This window comes from Eriocheir sinensis, chromosome 67, assembly GCF_024679095.1.
Source record: "Eriocheir sinensis breed Jianghai 21 chromosome 67, ASM2467909v1, whole genome shotgun sequence".
In the NCBI taxonomy this organism is placed as follows: domain Eukaryota; kingdom Metazoa; phylum Arthropoda; class Malacostraca; order Decapoda; family Varunidae; genus Eriocheir; species Eriocheir sinensis.
Window position 1 is genome coordinate 9,770,876 of NC_066575.1, and position 11,713 is coordinate 9,782,588.

The following is an 11,713-nucleotide window of genomic DNA, read 5'->3' on the forward strand; positions in this document are numbered from 1 at the left end:
GAGAACAAGCGTGATTAAACCAAGGCTTTTTAGCGTGAGGAGTAGAGAAAGAACGAGGAATGTATGCCTCCATTCCAGAGACAATCACCTCTGTGATGCGCTGAGCACACACAGAGGGGTCTCTATCCTGGAAGCAATAATCATTCCACGGGAAATCGGAAAAGTACATCCTCAGGTCGACCCACCGATCTGAAGCAAAATGCCAGAAGCATCGCCTCTTCGGTGGGTCCAGAGGGTGTACAGGAGCGATAGGACAGGATGCAGAAATAAGATTGTGATCGGAGGAGCCCAACGGAGAGAACAGTTTGACAGAATAAGCAGAAGGGTTTGAGGTAAGGAAGAGGTCTAGAATGTTTGGCCGGTCTCTAAGACGGTCGGGAATACGTGTAGGGTGCTGGACCAACTGCTCTAGGTCGTTGAGGATAGCAAAGTTGTAGGCTTGTTCACCAGGATAGTCAGTGAAAGAGGATGAAAGCCAAAGCTGGTGGTGAACATTGAAATCTCCTAGGATGGAGATTTCAGCGAAGGGAGAGTGGGTCAAGATGTGCTCCACTTTAGAATTCAAATAGTCAAAGAATTTTACATAGTTGGTAGAGTTAGGTGAGAGATAAACAGCACAGATGTATTTAGTAATAGAATGACAATGAAGTCTTAGCCAGATGGTGGAAAATTCAGAAGAGTCAAGGTCGTGGGCACGAGAGCAAGTGATGTCGTTGCGCACGTAGGCGCAACATCCAGCTTTGGATTGAAATTTAGAATAGAGATAGTAGGAGGGAACATAGTAGAGATTGCTGTCAGTAGCCTCAGAAACCTGTGTTTCGGTAAGGAAGAGAAGGTGAGGTTTAGAGGAGGAGAGATGATGTTCCACAGAATGAAAATTAGAGCGAAGACCGCGAATGTTGCAGAAATTGAGAAGAAAGAGGTTCGAGGAGTTATCAAGACACTTCTCGGGTCGGCAGCCAGAAGGGGAGTCCTCCCTGGGGAAATTTGTGGTCCCCCCCCCAGGCGGGGACTCCGAGGCTTGGTGTAGGTGCGCCATTTTGAAATTTTAATTTTGGGAAAAGGTGTATATGTTGTGTGAATGTAGTGTGGTGTGGATAAAGAGAGGATCTGTCTTTAGAGAGCATGCTGAACTACTCTCCGGTGTTGGTGAGACAATAGGGAAACGGTTAGTGAGGACATGGGAAGGGTCTTTGGAGGGCTTCAGCTCCCTTCTCACCTCCCATATATACCTCACCGGGAGTGGCTTGCGCCCGTTCGGTAGGTGTCTTCCTACCTACTCCAGCTATGCTTTCAAAATGTTTCATTTCGTTTCACAGTTTTGCATATTAATTGATTCTGGTATGGATTAATAACTGAATGTGGTAGTTTTATTTACCCGGAAGTAGAAAGGGGAAAATGTTATGTAACCGCAAAGACTGCTTAGTTATCTCAATAAATTACATCTAATGTGACTTAATATTCTTCATGTTTAGTCTTATATTAAAATTACCGCAAGTCTCTCTTCTACTGGGACACACTTCCTCATGTTGATGTCCCGCCGTGTTATAGTACGTGGACCAATTATTGTCATAAGATGATTAAACCTATCCTGTGACCTCCTGAAGTAGTAAAAAAATTATCGTGTTCTTTCAGCTCTGTAAATAATGTGTGGAATGCTACGCGCAGTAGTCTGTTGCTAAGTATATATGGGGTGAACCCATGGCAGTACTTTCTTCAGCGCTTTTTGCCAAGAGAGCACAGACAGCTGCTGCCTCTACGAGATCCATAACGCCACGTGCTGACCTCATTAGTGGCTGCCACCGAGTGACTCGTGCGCATGGTGCACCTACCCACTATTTTTCGTGGCGACCATTTTTTGTGGTGGCCACTTTTTGTGGCGGCCACTGACCACTAAAAGTGTCTCGTGTGAACCCAGCCTAACTCTTGCAGAGATTAGGACAGGCATAGGGATGAGCAAGAGTCAAAAGTCGAGGACAGCGGGTCCGTGGGAGAGGTTAGAAATAAACAGTTCAAACGTATTTAGTAATAGAATGACAATTAAGTCTTAGCCAGATGGTGGAAAATTCTCCAGAATCAAGGTTGTGATCATGAGAGCAATTAATATTGTGGAGTACGTAGACGTATGATCTTTTTCATGCAATAATTATTACCTGCGGTCTGGCGGTGCACTGCTTGTCCACTTGTAGAATTGCTGATCTTTTGGGCCGTGAAGGGCGTGATTCTGGACCCTACGCTGTTTGTTCCACGAGGGAGTGTTCCGTGTTGTTATTTATTGCTTTTTGTTCAAGGGGGAGGAAAGAAATAGGATTTATGCTCCATGACCGTATTCTCAAAAGTCTTTCGGCGCTCACAGCAAATATTTCCAAAGGCCATAAAGGAAATTGGTCGGGTTCTCATCAGTGTTTTTCACATTTATGTTGCAGAAGCCTTGTCAGACTACCGCAATGTTTATAAACTTTCCCATGGGAATACCCACAACCAAGCCTTATCAAATGTGGATGTGTACGCCGCGATTAGCCTGAGAATATTGCTGCAGGCAGTGGGTGTGATCGTTTTTCTTCTTCTTCCTCTTCTTCTTCTTCTTCGTCTTCCTCCTCCTCCTCCTCCTCCTCCTCTTCTTCTTCTTCTTCTTCTTCTTCTTCGCCTCTTCTTCTTTTTCTTTTACTTTTTCTTCTTCTTCTATATCTTCTTCTTATTATTATTTTTATTATTTTTATTATTATTACTATTATTATTGTTATTGTTGTTGTTGTTGTTGTTGTTATTCATATACTTCGTTCAAGGAGAGCGACACAAGGTAGATGTTCCGTCCTTGCCCCTAATCTTTGTGTTGATAAATGGAGCATCACTATGACCAGCAAGGAAAAGCACGATTTCTAGATTGCTAAATGTTGAAATCCAACTCTAACATATTTTCAACATTACTATAGAGCGAGTAGACTGACGAGGCTTTACGCCGGTTTACGCCGCCGCAAAGCTGATACGCACGATGCTGTCTCCAGTCACCAGCTCTTGTTTTTTATTACTTTGAAGGCTGATATCTATACTCGTAGGTTTTACTCATTACATTTTCAAGTAGTTAAACCGTATATGTAAAAAAGGGAATAAAGCACTCGGGAAAATATGCTTGAAATTTTGCAACAGAATTACACCTCCATGAATTTTCTCAGTAATAATGAATATATATGAAAACATTACTTTTATGAGCGTCCAGTATTTTCCTTAATACTCCTGGAGTAGTGAATTAGGGATAAAAACATCAATGACTGCAGCTGAACTGTTTAAAAGGAGAAACGTATAAGTATACGTACTTAACACTTCCCTAAGAGGTAAGTACTTGTATGCACTAAACACTGTGGGAGAGAGAAAACAACCAAAAAAATGGCTTTGTTGAAGATCTTTATTAAAGAAGATATGAAAATTAGACATGAATCCAATTATCACTCAGACTGAATGAGTCGAGTTGAGGTTTCAGAGGACAGCAACCTGTATTCCCTTAATGGTTAAGGAGGTTGTTGATCCTGAGAGGCAGCGACTCCCAGAAGGCTCGCGCCCCCGCCCGCTGGTCAGTCTTCATGAAAGGCTCAGGCAGGATCTTGAGGTGTGACAACATTGTTGGCTCTGTCATCTCCCACGTGAAGTCCAAGGAGTCCTCTGGCGTGGGGTCCCGGAGTGAGGGGTTCAAGATTCACCGTTAAAAATGAAGGAACGAAGAGAAATTACCATGCAATAGGTATGCACCTCTTGGAAGCCTTCCGTTATATGATAGTAAGAGAGAAAGAATGCTTACCCATATTTAGCAAAGTTGGTCCACATAGAGGTAAAGTAGTGGCCAAGCATTTGGTCCTCGGGTGTGTTCAGACTAGCATATTCTAGATACATGAAGTACTGCAACTCATCACCATGACAAACGTCTGGAGGAGCAGCAGGAGAGATGGGGCAGAGGTGGATAAGATTTATTAGATTTTTATTTCTCCTCATTGACATGTTTCTCTCACACAGAGCTCATTTGCATCTTCTGAATTTTCTTCATTTGTAACTATATAATGGAGGAGTGGGTGGCCTGTGGTCCTATTTGACGGCAACTCTGCCTTCTTGTCTTTGAACCTGTGTTTTGATGGATGACCTTTGTATGAAGTAAACCCATGTCAGAGTGGGCCAACATATTCAGTCTAAAATAATCTGTGACAAGAATCAGCATCACAGGAGGATGAAATACTGTGTAAAACTCGTGATATCCTGAATATAAGATGCTCCAGTCCAAATTAATCCAGCTGTGGTAATTGCAGAAAAGGAAGAAAAGACTTACAGTTGTATCCCTCTGGCAAGTCCAGCCCAGCATTCAGGAAGACATTAATTAACGAGACTGTGTTCCCCACGATGGTGCAGCTCGTATTTATACACCGCGTTGCTGCTGCTCAGCAGCTGTACTGCCCAGTCGAAGTGAATATGGAACATGGCTTCTGTGTACATCTGCGCAAGGAACAGCCAAGTTTAAAGTGATATTAAGAACATAAAAACATAAGAACATAAGGAGACTGCAAGAGGGCGATTGGCCTACACAAGGTATTGTAATAGTTCACAAGTTAAGATGAAAATTAAATCCTGCAGATACTCCAAAGCTATGACAATACTGACTTTATTATTGCACATACGCGCTCCTTGTCTGTATCAACACGAAAGCTCGACCGTCACTTCCTTCAACTTAATATCAACTAGAGTAGAAATGCAACGTTTTGGAGTCTTCTGATTAATGTAAAATCACTTAGGTTTAAGGACAGACCACCAAGTCTGGACCATGGGGTCTGTGTGGTCTGATTTTCTTTGTAAATCTATGTAAATCCCCATCCTGCCGTGGCCCAGATCAACACATTTATGAACTCTTGATGAGATGAATAGAAAGCAACTAAACCAGATAACATGTGCGACTATGGCAGGATTGTCAGTACTTGTCACCAGACTTTCATTACCCTTTATGTATGAACTTAAAGTTTTTAGCATTTCGTGGCCTTTACACTCATAGTATATTAAGTCACCCGGGTCATGTTGTCAACATTTTCCTTGGTGAGGTTAAGACCTCCAAGGTAGCGATTGTAGACGGCAAGGGTTGTGTTGATGGGGTCCTCGTCAGGGTGCAGGTGGAGGCTCGCTGGCCCATTGACGCTGAAATTCCCGAGGAGGCTGTCGATGATAGCGGGGCGGGCAAACATCTCTGGGGGGACGAGTAAAGGTCGAGGGAGTGTTGGCGAATAGAACAAATCAGCTGGTGTGCAAAGTTATAAAGGGAGTAAAGAAAGTAAAGTACAATGGTACGTAGGAACACGGGATGGTTGATCTTGCTAGTGAATGCTTTGAGTAAGTGAAGAAGTGATTGATATGATAGGAAAGAGACAAAAGTTATGATATGACAGCAAAGAGACAAAGGTTAAAGATGTGTAAATGACAATAATTGAGAATAAGGAATGGACTTGTGCATTTCAAATCATGCAAGAACAGACACGAAATGGTCACCCACAGTAACCGAGTGGCAACCCAGAAGCATTTATTTTTTGCTGACATAACGAGGCGGAGAGGTGAAATTGTAACCTATGCCGGAGCGTGCACGATGGAGAACACAATAAATCAGTTACAGAGGGGTGGTTAACGTTAGAAAGGTCTTTCTCATGCAGTGTACTTGTAACGACTGATGGTCAGGATGAAGATTGGAGGTGGGTGAGTGAGAGAGAAAGTGAGGAATGAGCATGATAAATGGCAAGTGGGCACTAGGTTAAGGAAATGAGTTGGGCGAGGAAATGAGGAAATTACCTGTTTGATGGTAGACTGGGTTAGTCAGCGCTGAGTGAGATAGTGAGGGACTAATGCGCCTGATGTGAGGGGAGTGGGCGGGTCACGGAGTGGGCTGAGGTAAGATTGGACGGATTGATCAGGAATGGAAGGTTAATGGGTGAGAATGAGCACTAGGAGAGAGGTAGGTAGGGGTGGGTTAGTGAGTGGAGAGTGAAGAGTGGAGTGATGAGTAAGGGAGGAAGTGATCATCCAAAGTAATGGGCAGTGTCTGGATGGATTACACTGACTGAGTGAAGAAGTGAATGAATGAATGAATAAGTTGTTAAGTGAACCTGACTAACAGACATTGTAAGTGGGTTAAGAAGTACGTGAGTGAGGACTCGGGCGTCGTGCAACGTGGGCGCCCACACCTACGCAAGTTGTCTGTGTGGCCTCTGTCCTCGTAACGCCTTATCCATCGTGCTGCCGTGGGATAAGAAACGCCAATCCGTCTCGCTATGTCTGCCGTGGAGTATCCCTCACTGTGCAGTGCTATGATCGCTCCACGCTCACTCTGTGTGGTTGCCATAGTGACTAACGGACACTACCATGCCTCTGTCGCCACAACACCTTCTATGAAACTGCCATCGAACTAACGAAGCACCAAACCAAAATACCCTCCAACATTGAGATATTGCCCACATCGTCTAGATGTGTAATGATTCGTGAATAAAACAGTCCCACATGCAGCCCCTATACATTTTCAACCTTCGCTCTATTAACCCATTTGAGGTGATATGATGATACTTAACATACATTCATTCATTAGCTGTGGTTTTACCAATATTATACTATGGCAACTCAGTCCACTGTTGTTACTATGTTTTCCAAGATCCATTACAGCACAATATAGTATGCCGTAATGGGTTATATTGCTTAGCAAAAAGGTATAAATATTACGGAACAGGTATCATATTTATATGTCGATTATCGATGGATGTCTGGAGTCGTATGGAGCCGTTGGTTTGCTTATTAGCAATAGCGCCTACGACGGGTAACCACGCATACCAACCCTACCGAGGGCCAGATTCAGAAATGAGGATGTATGTTCGAGGATGTAACTCCCTACATCGTTTAGACTTACACCCTCCCCACATCCTTTGCTACATCTGAATTCAGATAAAAGGATGTGGGATCAGAGAGGCAGTTGATTGGGCGAAAGCCTTCATGACGTCATCAGGCTCGCCAGCGAATCCAAATCACTTAAGCAAGGCGCGCCAGCCAATCACAAAGCAGCTGCGTCATCAGCTGTGTGCTTGGAGGAAGAATATTACAAGGAAACATCACACCACATCATTGTCTCCGGGATTCTTCCGAGAATCAACGCCTTCACAGGCTTCCACAGAAAGGCGTCGAACATCAACAAATCAACAACAGATTGAAGCACCCCTGTCAGGACGAGGAAGTTTCGTTCGCAAGTCTGTGGGATCATTTCTATGATATCCCCGACCTTTTCCGTTCTGACGGTCTTCATCTCAATGCGATTGGCTCAGCACGACTTGGTAGGTTGCTGAACGAGGAGGTACTTTTGTACTCAAAAAACTCCGAGCGCGGGAGGGGCACCAAAGTATCGTAAACAACCAACCAGTAGAGACAGCCCATCACACACCAAGGCCCCCAACAGAAAACACACGCAGACACCAGACCACTGTGCCTCGAAGCGTTGAAGGCAAGAAGGACATTTATGTCCTATACACCAACGCGCGGAGCTTAATACCCAAACGGGATGAGTTACTTGCCTACGGTGATGTAGAAAGACCGGACGTGATTGCCATCACCGAAACGTGGGCCACCTCTGACCACCTAATGACCGAATTCTCAATTCCGGGATACGAGAGCTTCTACAAAAACAGACTCCACAAGAAAGGAGGTGGTGTTATATGTTACGTCAAGAACAAATACCCGGTCGTGAAACTATCCAAAGAGGACTCAGAGAAATATGACATTGTATATGTTGAACTGGAGACTAGCAAGCACAACAAAATAACGATTGGAACCGTTTACAGACCTCCAAAGCAACAAGGAGCGGACGACGAAGCGCTGTACGAGGAAATTCACACCATAACACAAAACGAACAGTCAGTCATTATCGGGGACTTTAACTGTTCCAACATTGACTGGACCACGATGATTGGAGATCGGGAGGGTAACAGATTGCTCGAAATGTTAGAGAGCACTTTTCTAACTCAAATTGTTACCCAACCGACAAGGGAAAATAACTTACTAGACCTAGTACTCGTGAGTGATTCAGATCTCACACGTGAATGTCAGGTCGGCGAAAAGCTAAGTGGTTGCGACCATCACCTAATTCGCCTAAAGATCAGAACAGACCATGAACTCACCGAAAACACGTCCAGGATTCCAGACTACAAAAGAGCCAATTTTAATCTCGCTCGTGAGCTGCTAACCCAGACAACTTGGGAACCCATGAACCTCACTCCTGTGGACGGCGCGTGGAACGGTTTCAAGAACAAACTCCTAGAGGTAGAGAGAACAACTGTTCCCATGAAGACTAGGAGAACAAATAATGACACAAGCCCACCATGGATGACTACCCAAGTTCGACAGGCGATTAATTTAACCCGTCGGCTTCGGCTATGGGAAAGCCGAGAAGTGGCCGAGAAATGACAAAATTACACTGCATATTGAGACTTAGAAAAGAGCATGGAACGTACATCAGAGTACTCCTCTCATAACCATAAAGCCGTTACTCAAACTCCATTCTTTTTGGGTGGTGTTTGTTACAAAATAAACAGTCTTGTGACGCGTGGCATCTAGATGTGAGTCGCTTGTTGTCTACTATGGAGAATTTGACAAGTGATTACTGTATGGATAGCTAATTGAGTATGCCATGACCTTACAGCACCACCTATGACAAAAAAGCCCACCTCAAGATCACTCACCCACCACAATGACCTCGGGCATTCATGGTGGGTTGCATTATGCCACCACCGCCTACAATTAGCTCGAATTAGGTGTTTTATGGCGAGCCCTTTTTAGGGTCCACCATACCACAGCCACGACTCGTGAAAGCCCTAAAAAGGGTCTGCCGACGTTCTCGAGTTAAAGAAGAGAAAATACAACTTGCTAAAGGAAAACCGCACTGACGAGGCTCGCGAACAGTACCATCAAAGCCTCAGAGCTTGCAGGATTCTCATTCGCCAGCGTAAACGCGACTATGAAAAGCAGATTGTACGCGAAGCCAAGTCCAACCCGAAAAAGTTCTTCACGTATATAAGAACCAAAAAGAAGACAAAAAGCAATATCGGTTCCCTAAAAGAGGAAAGTGACGTACTAACACAGGACAGCAGACAAATAGTCGAAATCCTAAACAGAAACTTCGCGTCTGTGTTCACGGTCGAGAACACCCAGTCCGTACCCGAGAGCCCTACCCCACCGATGGGAATTACTCCCCTAGAACTTGGCACAATCGACGAACGGGATGTGAAAAAGTATCTAGACAAACTCGAGACAAATAAGTCCACCGGACCCGACGACTTGTCACCCAGGCTGCTCAAGGAACTCAAGGAGCAAATCCTCAAGCCATTCACCGACATCTACAATCTGTCCCTACAACAAAACAAAGTCCCGAAAGACTGGAAACAAGCGAACGTAACTCCGATCTACAAAAAGGGAGACAAAAGCGTGGCCCTAAACTACAGACCAATCAGCTTGACCTCAGTGGCGGGAAAAATCCTCGAGAAGATCATCAGAGACAAACTCGTTAGGTTCCTTGAAGACAACAACATCATTTCCGATGCTCAGCACGGTTTCAGGAATAAGCGCTCATGCTTAACCAATTTACTGGACTTCTTCCAAGGTATCTATGAAAACTGGGATAATCATATCCCCTGTGATGTTATATATCTAGACTTTCAAAAAGCCTTTGACAAAGTGCCACACGAAAGACTCCTCAAGAAACTCAAGTCGGCTGGGTTAGGCGACAATCTGACAGTGTGGATCAAAGACTGGCTTACTGGAAGAAAACAACGAGTTGTACTCAACGGACAGGCCTCCGAGTGGCTCCCGAAATTATCCAGAGAGACCTGGACCAGATCACTCGGTGGTCAGAAAAATGACAGATGTCCTTCAACACTACCAAATGTAAAGTAATGCATATCGGATCCAGAAACAGCAGTCACTCATACCACATGGGTGGCGAACCACTACATGTTGTGCAAGAGGTAAGAGACCTCGGGGTCACCATCAGGAGTGACTTTAAACAAACAAAACTATGCAAGTCCGCCTGTAAGAAAGCCAATACAATGCTTGGGTTCATATCGAGGAACTTCGAATACAAGACGCCGGGAGTTATGTTATCTTTGTATAATTCGTTGGTAAAGCCCCACCTGGAATACGCCGTGCAATTCTGGTCTCCAAATTACAGGAAAGACATTGAATTACTTGAGAGAGTACAGCGCCGCGCCACGAAGATGATACCATCACTGAGGACGAAGCCCTATGAAGTAGGGGTGGGCAGGTACCGGTACCAGTACCGGTACCAACGGTACCAGCTAAACGGTACGGTACCGGTATCAGATTGCTCGGTACCGGTACCAGTTGCTCGGATTTATTTATTGGATTTAGTGATAATTCTTCATGTCCGATTTTTTTTTTAGGTTGCTAATAAATATTGTTATTGTTATTAGACTATGATCGAGTACATCCAAAACAACTATACATGCTATTTTTTTATCGGAAAAATAAATATTCACTTCATTCAGAGAGAGAGAGAGAGAGAGAGAGAGAGAGAGAGAGAGAGAGAGAGAGAGAGAGAGAGAGAGAGAGAAAGAGAGAGAGAGAGAGAGATCACCACTTGCAGTGAGTGGATATCTCGGTGATATGGGTACTCGACTACTCGATCATAGTCTAATAACAATAAAAATATTTATTAGCAACCTAAAAAAGAAAAAGAATCGGGCATGAAGAATTATCCAGTAACTCCAATAAATAAATAAAATAATAAAATAATGGAAACGGGAGCTGTGATGGAAACGGAAAGCAGGACAAAATGGTGGGAACTTGGGGAGACGGTCAGCGGGGCAGTGACTCAGCATCTACACACAGGGCCCATACCACATGGGGGCGGGCGAGCGCCGAGCGTCACTAAGATCCAAACGGTACCGGTACTAGCGGCAATGCGCAGTGCCGAGTGATCATTAAGCTTCCCGGAACCCAAGTGATCATGAGGCTTCGCGGTACCAGTACCGATACCAGGTACCGGTTAGGGATGGGCAAGTACCGTTAATTTGAATACCGGTAGTACCGGTACCGAAATCTCAAGTACCGTTAGTACCGGTACCGGTACCCGAAGGAGTTTTTTTTATTCTTAATGACTTCTGATGAAATTCCCAAATAAATTTCCTGTAAAGAAAACTCTCTCTCTCTCTCTCTCCTTCAACTTAATATCAACTAGAGTAGAAATGCAAAGTTTAGGAGCCTTCTGATTAATGTAAAAATCACTTAGGTTTAAAGACAGACCACCTAGTCTGGACCATGGGGTCTGTGTGGTCTGATTTTCTATGTAAATCTATGTAAATCTCTCTCTGAATGAAGTGAATATTTATTTTTTCGAAAAAAAAAAGCATGTATAGTTATTATGGATGTACTCGATCATAGTCTAATAACAATAACAATACATATTAGCATTTTCAAAAGACTCGTGGGACTCGCTAACTTTTAACCCAAGACTTCGTTTTCTTTATGCTTGCCACTGTTAAATTCGTATGACTCATTAACTTTTAGAGAGAGAGAGAGAGAGAGAGAGAGAGAGAGAGAGAGAGAGAGAGAGAGAGAGAGAGAGAGAGAGAGAGAGAGAGAGAGATCATATTTATCCAATAAAGCATGAACAAAAAAACAGAGTTTGAATCCCTTGGTGAGAGTT

General features: G+C 44.0%; 1 long non-coding RNA gene across 2 annotated transcripts; it reads right to left on the minus strand.

The window, feature by feature from the left end:
• Positions 1-3,385: 3,385 nt before the first annotated feature.
• Positions 3,386-6,348, minus strand: LOC126988071 (uncharacterized). 2 transcript variants are annotated; one of them, XR_007741434.1, is made up of 4 exons: positions 6,205-6,348; positions 4,313-5,215; positions 3,794-3,917; positions 3,386-3,657 (listed from the first exon to the last, which is right to left on the minus strand). It is a non-coding gene; the product is annotated as an uncharacterized LOC126988071 (long non-coding RNA). The 2 variants fall into 2 exon arrangements; XR_007741433.1 differs by having other exon boundaries at positions 3,794-5,215.
• Positions 6,349-11,713: the final 5,365 nt, after the last annotated feature.